This window comes from Mobula birostris, chromosome 5, assembly GCF_030028105.1.
Source record: "Mobula birostris isolate sMobBir1 chromosome 5, sMobBir1.hap1, whole genome shotgun sequence".
Classification (NCBI taxonomy): Eukaryota; Metazoa; Chordata; class Chondrichthyes; order Myliobatiformes; family Myliobatidae; genus Mobula; species Mobula birostris.
Window position 1 is genome coordinate 143,637,040 of NC_092374.1, and position 17,414 is coordinate 143,654,453.

Below are 17,414 nucleotides of genomic sequence, written 5' to 3' on the forward strand. Positions count from 1 at the left end.
TATCTCCTCTGCATGTCACTGACAACCTAATGTTTTGCTTTGAGGCTGCAAGTATGGGAGATCTCCCTAATTGCCTTTATTTTGTGAAGGCATCTCAAGGAATGTTAATCAGTGAAGTTGTAGTAAAATTACCCTGTGAAGATCCTTAGCTGTTATAGCCACCAGTTAAGCACCTCAATTCTCTTCCCAGCAGCTTAAAAATCAAAGAAAACTCTAGAAAATTTATAAACGGGATCATTTAGCTCAATGTTTGCATGTAGGTCATAAGCAAGCTAGCCAGCTTAGTCTTATCAACCCTCATCTGGTCCTTTGTACAATTCACAGCTCTTCAAGTATATATCTAAGGACTGCTTAATGGAATGAAGGTTTCTGCATCTACTCCCCACCTGGACATGTATTTCAGAACCTTTCTACTATCTAATATCTGGAGATGGAGAAGAATGGTTGCCTCCTGTTCCTGGACATTCTAATATGACAGAAACCAGATGGTAGCCTCAGGCATGGCATCTGTCGGGGACCCATCACATGGACTCATACCTCAACAATAACAGCCACCATCATGCACCCAATGTTCTTTCTACTTTGTTTGACCATGCAAAAACTATTTCAGACCCGGAGAATCTTCATAGGGAAATAAGATGATTACACATGACATTCCTACAGAATGGCTACAAGGTGAAAGGGATCAATCGGGCCCTTAAAATGGTCAATGGGAAAACCAAGAAACCTAACAACGAGGAGGAACCAGTTGGCACCACATGTCTTCCCTATATTTCCATGGTTTCTGGAAGGATTGCCAGGATCCTGAAGAAACACCAGATTAATACCATCCAGAAACCTGTAAGGAAGTTTAGATCACTGCTTATGCAGGTCAAAGAAGACCTGGGACTCAGGACGGTCGGTATTTACAGAACATTGCCTTCACAATGGCCAGAGGATTGACTTCAATGGCACAAACTACTGTGCCGTGCCAATAGTTTTTGAGATCACCTGGTGAAGGAAGCCATTGAGATAAAACTCGAGAATTTTTTTAAAAAGAAGACGAATGTCTCGCTGTACTTAAGTAAGAACTGGAATTTGATTGTAAACCAGAGCGGAACAGCGGATACCCAATTGGATGAGGACCAACCAATCAGAACAAACAGACAACTGGAATACATAGACCAGTGTACTAGACATGCCTAAGCATTATCCCTGATGAAGATGGCAGAGTTTGTCATCAAAACATTTGCTAAAATTGATATCTGTACCCGGCTGGAAGCCCAAGAAGAATTTGTTCATTACATACACTGGGAAAGAACTACATCCTTTTTCAAAGCCTTCCAGCTTTTATATGCTGTTCCTCAGCTAAGAAAGGAGAACATCCCGCGTATTTATTCTTAAAAAAAAATTCATGTCCTTTCAGAACATTTTGATTGATTTGTACACCAAGTTCTCTCTTTTCCTCAACACTTCTTCTCATCTGTTGTGTTACTTTGTCGTGCATCCAACACTTTTCCAGGTTGAATTCAATTTGCGCTTTTCTTTCCATCTAACTCATCCATTAATATTCTCCTATGATATTAAGTCTTCTCCTCACAGCGAAGTACATGGCTAATATTTGTATGTATCTTTTGCAAACTTTTTAATTATGTTCCCTATACTTAATACTAAATCTTTAATATAATTGTAGTATTAATGTGATCACTTGATTTGAGTATGAAATTCTTTTAAGGGGTTACTCCCTTAGTGGAGAACGCTTGTGTGTGACTTTATTTAAGGTGAGGAGGTTGATGCAGCCACTAACTGACTGGATCAAGGTCCAGTGGCATGGCATTCAAAACCACTGGAGATCCTTCACTGCTGAAACATTCCTCAGCCTTGATTGAGTTGCTCTTTGTCTTGAAACTCCCTCTTGATCTATCAAGAGCTAAACTCTAGATGACATCGCTCTTGGGATCTCAGGAACTCACAAGCCTCTCCACTGAAACAAGGGTGACAATTATTGGAGAGAAATCCTTAACATAAACTACAATAAGCAAGAGATTCACAATGAATTCATAGAGAATTGCCTTGCCCTACTTAATAATGGTTTTAACTCTTTGAGTGGACCTTGTAGGGTATCTATAACTCAAAATAATTTTTGACAGTCTAGAAGAAACCCATGCACATTTTCAATTATATGATCTATTTGTCCTATTACTTTCAGAGACCAACGGACTTGCAATGCAAAACCCCTCTGCACTTCTCAGTGTCCTTTGTTTCAAATCAAAGCAAGTTTAGTGATCATTCAAACCATTTGTAGATACAGCTAAGTGACACAGCGTTCCTCTGGAGCCAAGTTGTAAAACATTCAAAATAGCAAGCAAACATTCAAAAATAGCAAGTAATGTAATTCAAAGTGGTGAGAAAAGAAGCATATTCACTTGAAAAAACAAACATATATATGGTCCAAGACCCTGGGCGACAATGTGCAGCAATTGATGGTACAGTCTCCCAGCAGTATACGGACGCACACAATCCAGCCCGTCATTCCACCGCTCGAACACAGGAGGGCAGCACCAATGGGAGAGGCCGGGCCCCAGCTGAGCTTAGACCCGTATTTTAAATTCCTTTGCATTTTTGCCACTCCCCAATAGCGTTACTATTTTATAGGAAGTGTCTCTTTTGAGCTAAATATGTTTTAATTAGTTTTATTTTACTAATACCTGTGATTTCCTGATCATGGATAATAACTGAATAAGAAGAAGCCTAAGTATTTGGAGCTGATTTGAAATGATTAAAAATAATGCATTGTAACCAGGATGAGGGACCTGTTTCTAAATATACACTCACATACATAGTTTTGACCTAAAAGAAAGTGTCCATGAAATCATTTTCTTGATTACATTTATCCCATAATCTTACAGTCTAACTTCAGCAAGAATGGAAACATTTCAGAATATAGATAATTTAGCAGAATAAAACTAATCATTGTTAAAGTCTCAAAGAACTAATTGTAGAAAATTAAAATTCTCAGTTATTAACCTCAGAAGCCCTGAATCAGCATTTTATGTTCAGAGAGTCTGCGTAGTCTTTGTGCTACAGACATTTCCTGTAAATTTCAATAACTCAAACTACCAAGGTTCCAATCTAGCTCTCAAGTTTATCTTTATACAGTGATGGATGTATACCAACTGGCTCTTGACAAATTTTCATTGCATGCCTCAGAAAATTCTGTCATACAATGGTTGAGGACACAGTGACCTTCAATGGCAGTGGTAGTGAAGTGCTGATGTTGATTGTGCCTGCAGGTCCTTATAGAGCAAGTGATCCATCTCAGTTATATTGCAACTGCACACAATCTGTGTGACTAAGAGTTCACTAAATAATCCATTCTTAATAATGTGTTTTGATGTGTTTCAAAAACTTCATGTCTAGTCCTAGTTTTGAAACCTCTTAGTATACACTTTCTTTTGACATTAATAATTATTCTAATTAAGAATCATAATCAGGTTTAATATCACTGGCATGTTGTGAAATTTGTTGTTTTGTTGGGGTCTGTAGTCCTTTTTGAGGCATCGCTCCTTAAAGATGTCCAGGATACTACAGAGGATAGTCCTGTGCTGTAGTTGACTTGAGTTCACAACACCCTGCAGCTTAGTTCAATCCAATCCTCTGCAGTAGCACCCCGCCCCACCCTCCTCTCATGCCAGACGGTGATTCAGCCAGTTAGAATGCTCTGCAGAGTACATCTGTGGAAAATTATGAGTGTCTTTGGTGACCTACCAAATCTCTTCTAGCTCTAAATGAAATAATAACCACTGTTGTGTCTTCTTTCTGCAAACTTTCCATAATGGGAATCCACAAGATTTTCAGAGTTCAAAAGGACTTATTAATATTCACTACAGCTTCAGTCTGCTTTGCTAATTTACTTACCACAAATTTGGATCAAAAATACATTTTACATGACATTCAATAATAAAGCTGCAGATGCTGGATAACTAAAAAGGGAAGATGGAAGCAGACAGTGTGCGAGGTTGAGTCTGTGATAAACAAAGTGAAATTATCAGTTCATGTCCAACATCCTTCATCAGGTCTTGGAAAGAGGTGATAAAATTAGATATCAGAAACAAAGAAGGTGGGGAGAAATCCAGACTGTACCTTGAAATAAAATAAAATATCTTCGATAAGGAAGACCAAAGTAATTAATGTGACAATGTGATTCAGATTGTGCTTCTTTCTTTGCCTATGTGCTGCTTACAACGGGAATGCAAAATATATCCAGCGGGCCAGATATACTAATGCAGAACAAAAAGGAGCCAAGATCTGTAGATGGATGATTGGCAAAATTAGCCAGATATGATACAGACATAAAAAGAAGAGTGGATTACTGAAAGTTTGAGTCCAGAAGATGTAACTTGCATGAGAAGAGAATGAGATTTTATTCTGCAAACATGTATTGACTAATCATTGTAAGGGGCAGGAAGCCACAGACAATTAGGTCAATGTAAAAGTGTGTCAACAAATTAAAATGGCAAGCAACCAGAAGCTCAAGTCACTCTGGAAGGATTTGTAATGACTAAGTACTTTAATAAGTTCTGAATTTCCTTGCTAAAGCACAAAGTAGCAAATTGTGACACTGGGAGAGTCTAACATTTAGCCAAAAGTATATTGAAGACAAGTTGAAATAGATCTATGAGGGTTGGAGAACTGAGTAAGTTCTGTAGACGAAGACATTGGTTAACCAGAGCTCAAATACCAGGCCTAGGATGAAAAGAGCAGAAATTGCAGTATGTGAGTTGAAGTTAATCAGAGTTCCAGGAAACTGTAAATCTGAAGTGGTGTCAATTGACAACTTTGGATAACATCTCTAAGCTTTGTGTGTACTTGGAAGGTCCAAGATTGATCCTGGAGAGGAGATCCAAAGGTGACAGTGCCGATGCAGGAAACAAGGTTGTTATTGAATATAATCTTTCCACAAATGAATAGATAAGATAAAGTCAAAGCAAGAATGTTCTTATTGAGTGGATTAAATTTTCAGAGTTAAACCGTGTCATCCTTCACAAAGAAGGATTGGGAATAATGATCAAGGCAAGATCAGGCACTATGATTACAGTGAAAAATGATTGCATTATGAATTTCCATTGCTGAATATCAGTGTTGTGGTAAAAACCTGAAATGGGATTTGTCAGAAGTTTATGCACATGTCTGAGAAGGGAATATGTGTTCAAGGATTTTGTGCAGCAAAGGAGATTCAAAATGGGTTAACAATTTCAAGGACAAATTACACAATATCTGTGGATAGAGAATAATTTAGAATGTAAATGGAAGTCCGAGTCTGAAAGTGAATCTCATGAAAAAATGTGCTCAGCAAAAGTAAAAAGAGGAGAGGAGATGAAATACCAACCTGTGCACTACACAAAGTTACGACTCAAGGAGTAAGCAACCTTGGAGCAATCTTGTCAGTCAAGAGAAAAGCAAGAATATCTATGCAGGGTCATTTCACTCATTGCGACAAAGACAACCATACCAGCATCAGATTAGTTGGAAATAAAGAGGGATGGAAGAATCCTGAGGGAGCTAAGATGGTTAATGCTGGTCTAATACATACGGATATAATCTTTTCATTACTAAGTGCTCTAGGATTAATGAGTGCTTTTGGCCAATTGACAATATGAAAGGTGTATTATTTTCTTCCACTAAACTTCTGACTTTCTTTATTTGGGTATATTCATGACACGTTCTTCATAGTGTCTGTGTTTCTCATAGAAACCAAGATATTAATGATGAGACCTAGAGCTAAACAAGAGCGATTATATAAGTGGGCAATCTGAAGAGTTTACAAGAAGTATTTACTATTTTTCATGATCCTCATGTGAAATATAAATGGACTCATCTCAAATTTAATGGTGATGAATTGGGATGAATAAACTGTTTCTGTGGTATGCATTCAATGTAATTCAATAATGTTTTAATCTATCAGAACACAATTTCCTGTTTGTATTTGGCCAGTGGGCCCCATAAAATTTTCCATGCATTTGGCAAAGGAATGAGAATCCTTGCAGCATTAACTGACCTTTGTACTTGATTGATTGATCTGCGCTACTTGGTGTCACAAATGTAGATTTAGAACATATATTCCATAGGCTATAGTTTACTTTGCTACTTATTATTTATTTGGAGATACAGGGTGGAGAAGGCCCTTCCGGTCCTTCAATCCAACAACTCCATTTTTACCGTAACCTGATCATGGGACAACTTACAATGACAGAAGAACCTACCCAGTATTTTCGACTGTGGGAGGAAATTGGAGCATCCAGAGAAAATTCATGCATGTCAATCAGGAGGACATATCGAGACTCCCTACTGTGGCCAGCTGCTGGAATTGAAATCTGAGCTCTGATGCCCCAAGCCACAACAGTGTCGCACTAACCATTACACTACAGTGGTGCCCAGGTACTTCACTGAGGGTTAACAAAGTGACATTGTTTTTTCTCTAGTATCCATTTATGTGGCTGAATATTGTTTAGCAGAACTACAAATGAGCAAACAGACAGCAAACTATATGAAATGATACAATATGTAATAAACTATAAGAAATGACGAGCAAATATAAATAAGCAAATGCACAGGCCTGATAATAAATGAATAAAAAATTATTTTAATTTTGCTGAGACTTATATTCTGTCTTCTATTGTTACTGTGTACATACATCTACTGATGCCTCTGGACACATCTTCAGCGATGTTCCTGGAATCATCTAGTGTTTCGGGTCTTTCAACATCATACACCCTCCTCCAGGTGGCCCAGCCAGGGCTGATCAGACACCAGCGTGTATCCAGATGGCTAGCTACTTATGACTTCATGGCTCCCCTCTTTTGCTGAAGTGCTTCTGAAACTCTTGAACTTTGAAATTTAACAATCAATGGAATTCTGAGAAGTTTTGTAGGAATTGTATTGAACTTTATCATTGCTATCTGTTTCTTAATTATTTCAACCAAAAGCAATGCAGTATAGGAACCCAACTGAAGTTCAAAATGTGTCCTTTTTTTGCCAGATGAGCAATATTAAAGTTAGAGCTAATATAGCTTTTTCTTGCCTGTGTTCTCTTCAAACAACAATTGGATGCAACCATTGTAATGGGCTGGGTTGATCAGACCCAAAATATCCAAACCAATTAAATGTGTTAATAAATGTACAAGTGCAACAAAGTAACTTAACTCTAATTTATTATCATAAACCAGAAAGCACAAATAAACCACACTAAATACTATGTAGTAAATTACAAAGATTTCCAAAAAATGTTGGTGCTCATGATTCTTAGCCACTTCTTGATTGTTGCTGTTGCTAGGTGACTTGATTTTCACTGTTGTCAGAGGAATTCGAATTCTGACTTGTGAAATCACCCTGTGTCCATCCTATTTATTTGAGGCACGTTTTTATTGCAATTCTTTGGTCAGGGTGAAGTCCCAAGAACTGAGGGAAAGGTGCCTCAGTAAATAAGGGTTAAAGAGTCAGATAAACTCTTTGGACTCATGCCACTAATTCAGCATGGTTTCTTTCATTCAAACAACTCGTGTTCACTGGCAAACATCCTCATGCCACTTGTACCTTGAGGCAAAGGAAGACTCCAGCTGCTATCAAAAAACATTGGACATTAACAATGTTTAACAGTGTTTAACTTGTACAGACACCTTGATATGTTACATGCTGTGAGCTCACCAAGAGTTGAGGTGTCACTTGGAGCTGTTCAGACTTTCATCCAATATTTCACATAATTTAATACACCACAGCAACCATGCAACTATAGAAACTGGCCAACATGTTATATGGTGAGAATTATTTTTATCCTTTAGGGAAGTGTTTTATTGGGTAAGAATCCTGTTTTTTAACAACCTGACAACTATTTTTACAGAAGACAAAATTATCTTTTTTTTCAGGTTGAGACAATAATAACGAGAAACAAAAACACAACAATTTTACTCAATTGAGTTGGACCTTAAGAATTTCTTAAATTAGAACTCTGTAGTACCATGTTTCCTTGGAAATGTACATTGACCTGAACTTGTGTGATTGTTACCATACCTCTTCAGGTGATAGTGATTGTCACACACGCAGGATAGAGTGATAGAGTACTGCAGCACTGAAACGGATCCTTTAGCGTACCCAGTGCATTCTTCCAGTTCCTCTTCTGACAGTTCCATCTATCTGCACCAGTATCATATCCTTCAAAACCTCTGCCATGTACCTAACCTTTCGGATGCAGCAGTATTGTGGTTGGATATTGTTAACTGCAAATAACTAAAATGTTTTGATACTATTATACCTGCCTCAACTGTGATTCTGTGGTTAAGTACAGCTGCAGAGCCATATATAAGCTTGCTGGTGACAGCACTGTTGTGGGCCGTATCAAAGGTGGTAATGAACCAGCATTCAGGAGGAAGATTGAAAATTTGCCTCAGTGGTCTAATAACAACAACCTTTCACTCAATGTCAATAAGACCAAGGAACTAATAGTAGACTTCAGGAGAAGTAAACCAGAGGCCCATGAGCCAGTAATCATTGGAGGATCAGAGCCGGAGAGGGTCAGTAACTTTAAATTCCTAGGTGCCATTATCTCAGAGAACCTGTCACGGGCCCATCATGTAAGTATAATTGCAAAGAAAGCACAACAGCCTCTCGACTTCTTCAGGAGTCGGCGGAGATTTAGAATATCATCAAAAGTCTTGGAAACTTCTGTAGATGTGTGGTGGAAAGTGTGCTGACTGGCTGCATTACGGCCTGGTATGGAAACACCAATGCCTTTGAGCAGAAAATCCTATAAAAGGTAGTGGATTCGGCGCAGTACATCAGGGGTAAAATCTTCCCAACCGTTGAGCACATCTACACGAAATGTTGCCATAGAAAAGCAGCACCCATAATCAAAGATCCTCACCATCCAGGCCATACTCTTTTCTTGTTGCTGTCATCAGGTACCAGTGCCTCAGGACTTGCACCACCGGGTTCAAGAACAGTTACGACCCTTGAACCATTAGGCTCATGAACAAAAGGGGATAACTACACATATTTTTTAAGGACTCTTTTAGCTTGTTATTTCACATTCATTATTTATTGCTACTTATTTTTATCTGTATTAGCACAGTTTGTTTACAGTTTACAGTTCCTGGTGTTTACAGCTTACAGATCCTGCTTACAGTTACTGTTCTATAGATTTGCTAAGTATGTACAGAGAAAAAGAATCTCAGTGTTGTATATGGAGAAATATATATATACTCTGATAATAAATTTTACTTTGAACTTTGAACTCAACCACATCATCTGGCAGCTCGTTCCATGACTGAGCATTTCCCTCTGCCTGGTAAAAATTACCCCTCATATTCCTTTTGTGACAAAAAAACAAGTTATCAGAAGATTGATGCTAATAAGAGAGAGATAAGTGAGACAATGGAGAAACATTCAAAATGCTAATAAGAGAGAAGAGAGAGATTAACGAGAAAGAAACACATTTCAGAATATTGACAGACCGGTTGCTTTGAACCTGAACTGTTTGAAGTTTGATGGACAGGTGATACCCCAGCAGGGGGATAAAAAGAACAGGTTCACTAAGGCACGGCACACACCACGAGATCACGAGATAATGAGACCCTGGAAGAGCGGTGTGCCCCCACAAGTTGGTGTGAGTTGGAGGTCTGGTTCGAGGGAACCGACCATAGACTGACAGGGTGAAAAGGGACGATCGGCGGGAGCCTGGTGTGCGTGTGTCCGCCCTTGCCTGGGTGCCGGGTACACCGCGGAAGAGCGGTCGTATCCGGAACGGAGGGGTCACAGTCGGTGACCACAGAAGACATAAAAGGTTTCGCCCGAAAGCTAACTGCGAAGAACATCAAAGGTCTGTTTTGAATCAGATTTGCATATTCTCTCTCTCTCTCTCTCTCTCTCTCTCCAACGGCACAACAGCGATTACTGCGAACTGTACTAAGCTGAACTGAACTCTACGTCACTTGAGACTGATCATTTTACCCCTAGACTGCGATAGAGCTTGGTTGATTCCTATTACCCTAGTTCTATGTGCATGTGTGTTTTATCATTGCTAACCTGTTGCATTTATATCTTTACGATTAGAGTACTGTGTTACTTATTTCTTTAATAAAGCTTTATTAATTTCTGTTAAACCAGACTCCAACTAAGTGGTCCATTTTTGCTGGTTTTGGCAACCCAGTTACGGGGTACGTAACACTTTTTAAAATCTTACTTCTCTCAGGTCAATAATTGTCATCATTTTGTTTAGGGACAACTGAATCCCTTTAGAGAGAAAACTATATATTAAAAGGAAATTCAAGTATGGAGATCAGGTCAATGGCAGTTTAATTTTGCTGTCTTTTCTGAGCCAAAATACTTTTGAAATAATGCTATTAAGATTTTAATTACATACATTTGTTGGTCTCATGGTTCCTCTACAATGCAATTCTCACTAAATAATGAGATTTATTTCTAGTGTTTGTGTATTGTGATAATGGAGGGGATCTTCAGTAGAAGCTACAAAGAAGGTACAACAGTGATTATATTTCATTAGGAGCTTGAGAAGCGTTGGTATGTCACCAAGGACACAAATTTCTACAGATGTACTGTGGAGAGCATTCTAACTGGCTGCATTACTGTTTGGTATGGGTGGAGTGGGTGGGGGGCAAGTTTCTGCAGAGGATTGAAAGAAGCTGCAGAAAGTTGTGACTTAATCATCTCCACCATGGACAGTAGCCCATGCAGGACATCTTCAAGAAGCAATGCCTCTAAAAGGTGACATCCATCATTAAGGACTCTCACCACCCAGGACATGCCTTCTTCTCATTGTTACCATCAGGAAGGAGGCACAGAAGCCTGAAGGCACACACTGAATGATTCAGGAATAGCTTCTTCCCCTCTGCCATCTGATTTCTGAAGGGACATTGAACCTGTGAACACTACCTCACTACTTTTTTTTATTTTTATGTTTGCACTGCTTATTTAACTATTTTAATGTACAGAGCATTTTCTCTGTTGTTACATATTGCATTGTGCTACTGCCTCAAAGACAAAAAAATTTCATGACATATGCTCAGGATATTAAACCAGATTCTGATTCTGACCAGTGAGTCTCTCAAGCTTTTTGTTCACCTGCACTTTGAGCACTCTGTTTCCTTCAGTAACCTCTGCAATGTGGTCCATTTCCAGCTTATTGGGAAAGCAGTGTCTCTCTCTAAGCATAAGTATCAGGTTCCACAGTTGACAGGTGGTGAGGCCCTGCCCTCAGGCTCAGTGGATGGCTTTGAACAATTGTGCAGCTATTCTATTTTATGTGACTTATGAAGTTTCTGTGTTGTGTAACTTGTTAGACTGAACCCTCTAGCAATGAACTGTATTAGATTCAGGTGCGAATTGGATCTGCTTGGAACTGGAACTTCATGCAGGTACAATTGAACTATGAGTCTATTTTCCTTTGGAGTTAATCTTGGTAGTCCATGACGGAATCTCTCTCATAAGAGAGAAAATAGATGTTTGATTGACTTGAACATGTTATTGTTACATAGAATATTGACAGAGCATAATTTTTATTAATTTTGGAATTTATTTACAATTTTTTGAGTAAAGTCAAAATTATGGTTTCAAATTTGTCAGCAAATAAAAATTTGTTACCAAATTTTAGTCACTGAAATCTATAAAACTATATTAACTATGGAGTGTGGTTTTGCGCAATACATCATGGACATGATCTAGTTTGTTCCCACCATATAAGTACCAAGATCATTAAAAGTCATCCTAATTGCTGGGGTGATAGACTGCATCTGGTGCTCCCGATGCAGCCTTCTATATATTGGCGAGACACCACGCAGGCTGGGAAACCGTTTCGCTGAACACCTATGCTCTGTCCGCCAGAGAAAGCAGGATCTCCCAGTGGCCACACATTTTAATTCCACGTCCCATTCCCATTCTGACATGTCTATCCACGGCCTCCTCTACTGTTAAGATGAAGCCACACTCAGGTCAGAGGAGCAATACCTTATATTGTGTACAGTTCTGGTCACCGAATCATAGGAAAGATGTCAACAAAATAGAGAGAGTACAGAGAAGATTTACTAGAATGTTACCTGGGTTTCAGCACCTAAGTTACAGAGAAAGGTTGAACAAATTGGGTCTTTATTCTTTGGAGCGTAGAAGGTTGAGGGGGGACTTGATAGACGTATTTAAAATTATGAGGGGGATTGATAGAGTTGACGTGGATAGGCTTTTTCCATTGAGAGTTGGGGAGATTCATACAAGAGGACATGAGTTGAGAGTTAGGGGGCAAAAGTTTAGGGATAACACGAGGGGGAAATTCTTTACTCAGAGGGTGGTGGCTGTGTGGAACGAGCTTCTAGTAGAAGTGGTAGAGGAAGGTTCAATATTGTCATTTGAAGTAAAATTGGATAGCTATATGGACAGGAAAAGAATGAAGGGTTATGGGCTGAGTGCAGGTCGGTGGGACTAGGTGAGCATAAATGTTCAGCATGGACTAGAAGGGCCGAGATGGCCTGTTTCTGTGCTGTAATAGTTATATGGTTATATCTTGTCTGGGTAGCCTCCAACCTGATGGCATGAATATTGACTTCTCTAACTTCCGTTAATGCCCCTCCTCCCCTTCGCACCCCATCCCTTATTTATTTATTTATTTATTTTTATTTTATTAATTATTCTCTCTCTCTCTCTCTCTCCCTCCCCCCCACCCCTTTTCTCCCTCTGTCCCTCTCACTATATTCCTTGCCCATCCTCTGATCTTCCCCCCCCTCCCCCCTTCTTTCTCCCTAGGCCCCTCGTCCCATGATCTTCTCCCTTCTCCAGCCTCGTATCGCTTTTGCCAATCAACTTTCCTGCTCCTGGCTCCATTTCTCCCCCTCCTGTCTTCTCCTATCATTTCGGATCTCCCCCTCCCCCTCCCACTTTCAAATCTCTTACTATCTCTTCTTTCAGTTCCTGACGAAGGGTCTTGGCCTGAAATGTTGACTGTACCTCTTCCTAGAGATGCTGCCTGGCCTGCTGCATTCACCAGCAATTTTTGTGTGTGTTGCTTGAAATTCCAGCATCTGCAGATTTCCTCGTGTTTGTTAGTAATTTTGCAGTTTTAGGAACAGGTGGGCGTATCTTCTGGGGCGCCTAAGGGCGACTTGAGTACCAGCAGAACTCTCAATGGATATGATTAAATATACTTGTTTCAGCCTGATTCAGCTAAAAAGCACAACTGCTTCCAAGCTCAGTACACTCGACAAAGATGTTTTCATGCATTTAAACAAACTATCGCTGCTTAAAACTGACAATATTGATTGTGGACGGGTGTGTCCTCTAAGATTCCACAGATGAAGCAGGGCTGCAGATCAGGGATATAAGTGCATTTAAGGAAACAGGGTTTTAAACTCCAAATACCGACTATCTTGCTGGCAAATGTGCAGTCTCCGGTGAATAAAATCGATGAGCTCAGAGCTAGGGTGCTAAATCAGAGGGACATTAGGACTGCGTGTGTCCTTTGTTTCAAAAATCCTGGTTAACCCCTTCCGTACCGGATGCAGCGATTCAGATTGATGAGTTTACTATACACCGTCACGATAGATCTGTAGAGTCTCTCAAAAGCAGAGGTGGAGGAGTATGCCTCATGATCAGTTCTTCTTGGTGCACAAATTTATCAGAGCTGTCCCATTTCTGCTCACCAGACCGGAATATCTAGCAAGTAAGTGCCATTCTTTTTACCTACAACGGGAGATCTCTGGGAACATTTTGGTAGCAGCATACATTCCACCTCAGGCCAATGTCAATCAGGCTTTAGATGATCTGAGCAATGGGATCAACATGCATGAAACAGCATACCCTAATGTCTTCACCATCGTTTTGGGAGATTTTTATCAGGCCAGTCTGAAAAGAATCACTAAGCAATTACCATCAACAGATCACTTGCAATACCAGGAGAAACAACACACTGGACCATTGTCACATCACCATCAAGAATGCCTACCATTCTATTCCATGCCCTCACTTCGGGAAGTCTGATCACCTGGCTGTACTTTTACTCCCTGAATATAGGCAGAGACTGAAGAATGCAGCACCAGTAATGAGGACCAAGAAGGTACGGACAAGGGAAACATAAGAGCGTCTACAGGACTGCTTTGAATCGGTGGACTGGACTGTATTCAGAGATTCATCTTCAAACCTGGATGAGTATGCTGCAGTTGTTACCAAATTCATTAAAGCCCATGTGGATGAGTGTGTGCCTACAAAGACTTGCTGTACATTCGCAAACCAAAAGCCATGCATGAACTAAGAGGTACGTCATCTGCTGAAGGCTAGATCTGTGGCATTCAAGTCTGGCAACCCAGGCCTGTGCCAGAAAACCAGGTATGATTTGCTGAGGGCTATTTCAAGGGCGAAGAGACAATTTTGAATGAAGTTGGAGGCGACATCGGATGTACAACAACTCCAGCAGGGTTTGCAAGATATTACTTCCTACAAAGTGAAACCTAAAAGCATGAATGGCCACGATACTTCATTACCAAATTAACTCAACACCTTCTATGCCTGCTTTGAATGGGACAATATAACTACAGCTGTGAAAATCCCTGCTGCACCTGATGACCCTGTGATCTCTGTCTCAAAGGCTGATGTTAGGCTGTTTTTAAAGTGAGTGAACCTTCGCAAGGCAGAAGATCCCGATGGAGTACTTGGGAAGGCTCTGAAAACCTCTGCCAACCAACTGATGGGAGGATTGAAGGACATTTTCAACCTTTCACTGCTAGGAGTAGAAGTTCCCACTTGCTTTAAAAAGGCAACAATTATATCAGTGCCTAAGAAGAATAATGTGAGCTGCCTTAACAACTATTGCCTGGTAGCACTCACATCTACAATGATGAAATGCTTTGAGAGTTTGGTCATGACTAGACTGAGCTCTAGCCTAAGTAAGGACTGGGACCCATTGCAATTTGCCTGTCACCACAATAGGTCAATGGCAGATGCAATCTCAATGGCTCTTCTCACGGCTTTAGACCACCTGGACAACAGAAACACCTATGTCAGGATGCTGTTTGTCAACTATAGCTCAGCATTTAATACCATTATACCCATAATCCTGATTGAGAAGTTGCAAAACCTGGGCCTCTGAGCATCTCTCTGCAATGGGATTGTCGACTTCTTAACCAAAAGACCACAATCTGTGCGGATTGCTGATAACATCTCCTCCTCGCTGACAATCAACACTAGTGCACCTCAGGGGTGTGTGCTTAGCCCACTGCTCTACTCTCTATATATCCATGACTGTGTGACTCGGCATAGCTCAAATACCATCTATAAATCTGCTGATGATACAACCATTGTTGGTAGAATCTCAGCTGATGATGACAAGACGTACAGGAGTGAGATATGCCAACTAGTGAAGTGGTATCGCAGCAACAACCTGGCACTCACTGTCAATAAAATTAAAGATTTGATTGTGGACTTCAGGAAGGGTAAGATGAAGGAACGTATACCATACCTCATAGAGGGATCAGAAGTGGAGAGAGTAAGCAGTTCCAAGTACCTGGGTGTCAAGATCTCTGAGGATCTAACCTGGTCCCACCTTACTGATGCAGCTTTATAGAAGGCAAGACAGTGAATATACCTCATTAGGAGTTTGAAGAGATTTGGTATGTCAACAAATACACTTAAAAGCTTCTGTAGATGTAGTTGAGCGTGAACAGTTTAAAAAGAGGAAGAAAGTCGCAGACTTTTTCTCCTCGGATCAAGAAGACAGCGGTAAGAAGCTAAGGATTTCCAGCGAGAAGACATTTTATTTCTCAGAGTAGGAGAGAGGCCAGACTGCGCAGGTGCGTGACGTCAGCCAGTTGAGCACGAACAGTTTAAAAAGAAAACCACCATATCCAGTGGGCAGTGTTGGAGCGGGCTGCGGAGTGAGAAGGTGCAGGGTGAAAGGGGCTTTGGCTCAACGGGCTTCGGCGGAGATGGGAAGAGGCTTCCTGCTACCGTTGAGTCTCATAGTAACGGAGTAATTTACAGTTTTTTGGTATTTAGTACAAACAGCAGCATTAGAGGTTTGCATCTAGGATTAGTGTTGTGCTTGGAGTGACAGATGTGGGGACCCTGGGAAACTCCCAGCCTTCCCAAGGATTATATCTGCACCAGGTGCACTGAGATGAGGCTCCTGAAGGACCGTGTTAAGGAGCTTGAGATGGAAATTGATGACCTTTGGCTAATTAGGGAAAGTGAGGAGGTGATAGATACTACCTATATAGAGGTAGTGGATAGCACCCCTGTGACAGTCCCCTTCAGAAATCAATATATCGTTTTGGATACTGTTGAAGAGGCAGACCTGACAGAGGAGGACCACAGTGAACGAGACTCTGGCATTCTGCCCAGTGCTGAAATCAAGAGAGCAAGGAGAAATGCGGTAGTTATAGGGGATTCCATTGTAAGGGAGACGGACAAGAGATTCGGTGAGCCGGACAAGGATACCCGGATGGTGTGTTGCCTCCCTGGTGCCCAGGTACGGGATGACTCAGATCGAGTCCAGAGTATTCTGAGGAGAGAGAGCGAGCAGCCGGAAGTCTTGGTACGTGTTGGTACCAATGACATAGACAGAAAAAGAGAGGAGGTATGAGAGAGGAACTAGCCCAAGTCGATTGGAAAAGTAAGCTAAATGGAGGGACGGCAGAGCAGAATTGGATGAAATTCCTACAAGAAATAAGGAAAATGCAGGAAAAATATATTCCAAGAAAAAAATAAAATCATGAATGGAAAAATGGTACAAATGTGGCTAACGAAAGAGGTTAGGGCAAAAATAAAAGCAAAAGAAATGGCGTACAAGGAAGCAAAAATTAGTGGGAAAAATGAGGACTGGAAGACTTTTAAAAACTTACAGAAGGAAACTAAGAAAGTCATTAGGAAAGAAAAGTTGAATTATGAAAGGAAGTTGGCGATTAACATAAAAAAGGATACTAAGTGTTTTTTTTAATATATGAAGAGTAAAAGAGTGACAAGGGTAGATACAGGACCAATTGAAAATGATGCTGGAGAAATTATAATGGATAACAAAGAAATGGCAGAGGAACTGAATGAGTATTTTGCATCAGTCTTCACAGTGGAAGACATGAGCAATATACCTGATAGCCAGAGGTATCAGGGAATAGAATTATGTACAGTCAAGATTACTAGAGAGAAAGTGCTGGGGAAGCTAAGTGGACTAAGAATAGATAAGTCTCCCGGTCCAAATGAGGTGCACCCAAGGGTTCTGAAGGAGGTGGCTTTGGAGATTGTGGAAGCATTGGAAATGATCTTTCAGGAATCAATAGACTCTGGCATGGTTCCGGAGGACTGGAAGGTCGTAAATGTAGTTCCGCTATTTAAGAAAGGAAGGAGGCAGCAAAAAGAAAATTACAGACCTATTAGTCTGACATCAGTAGTTGGAA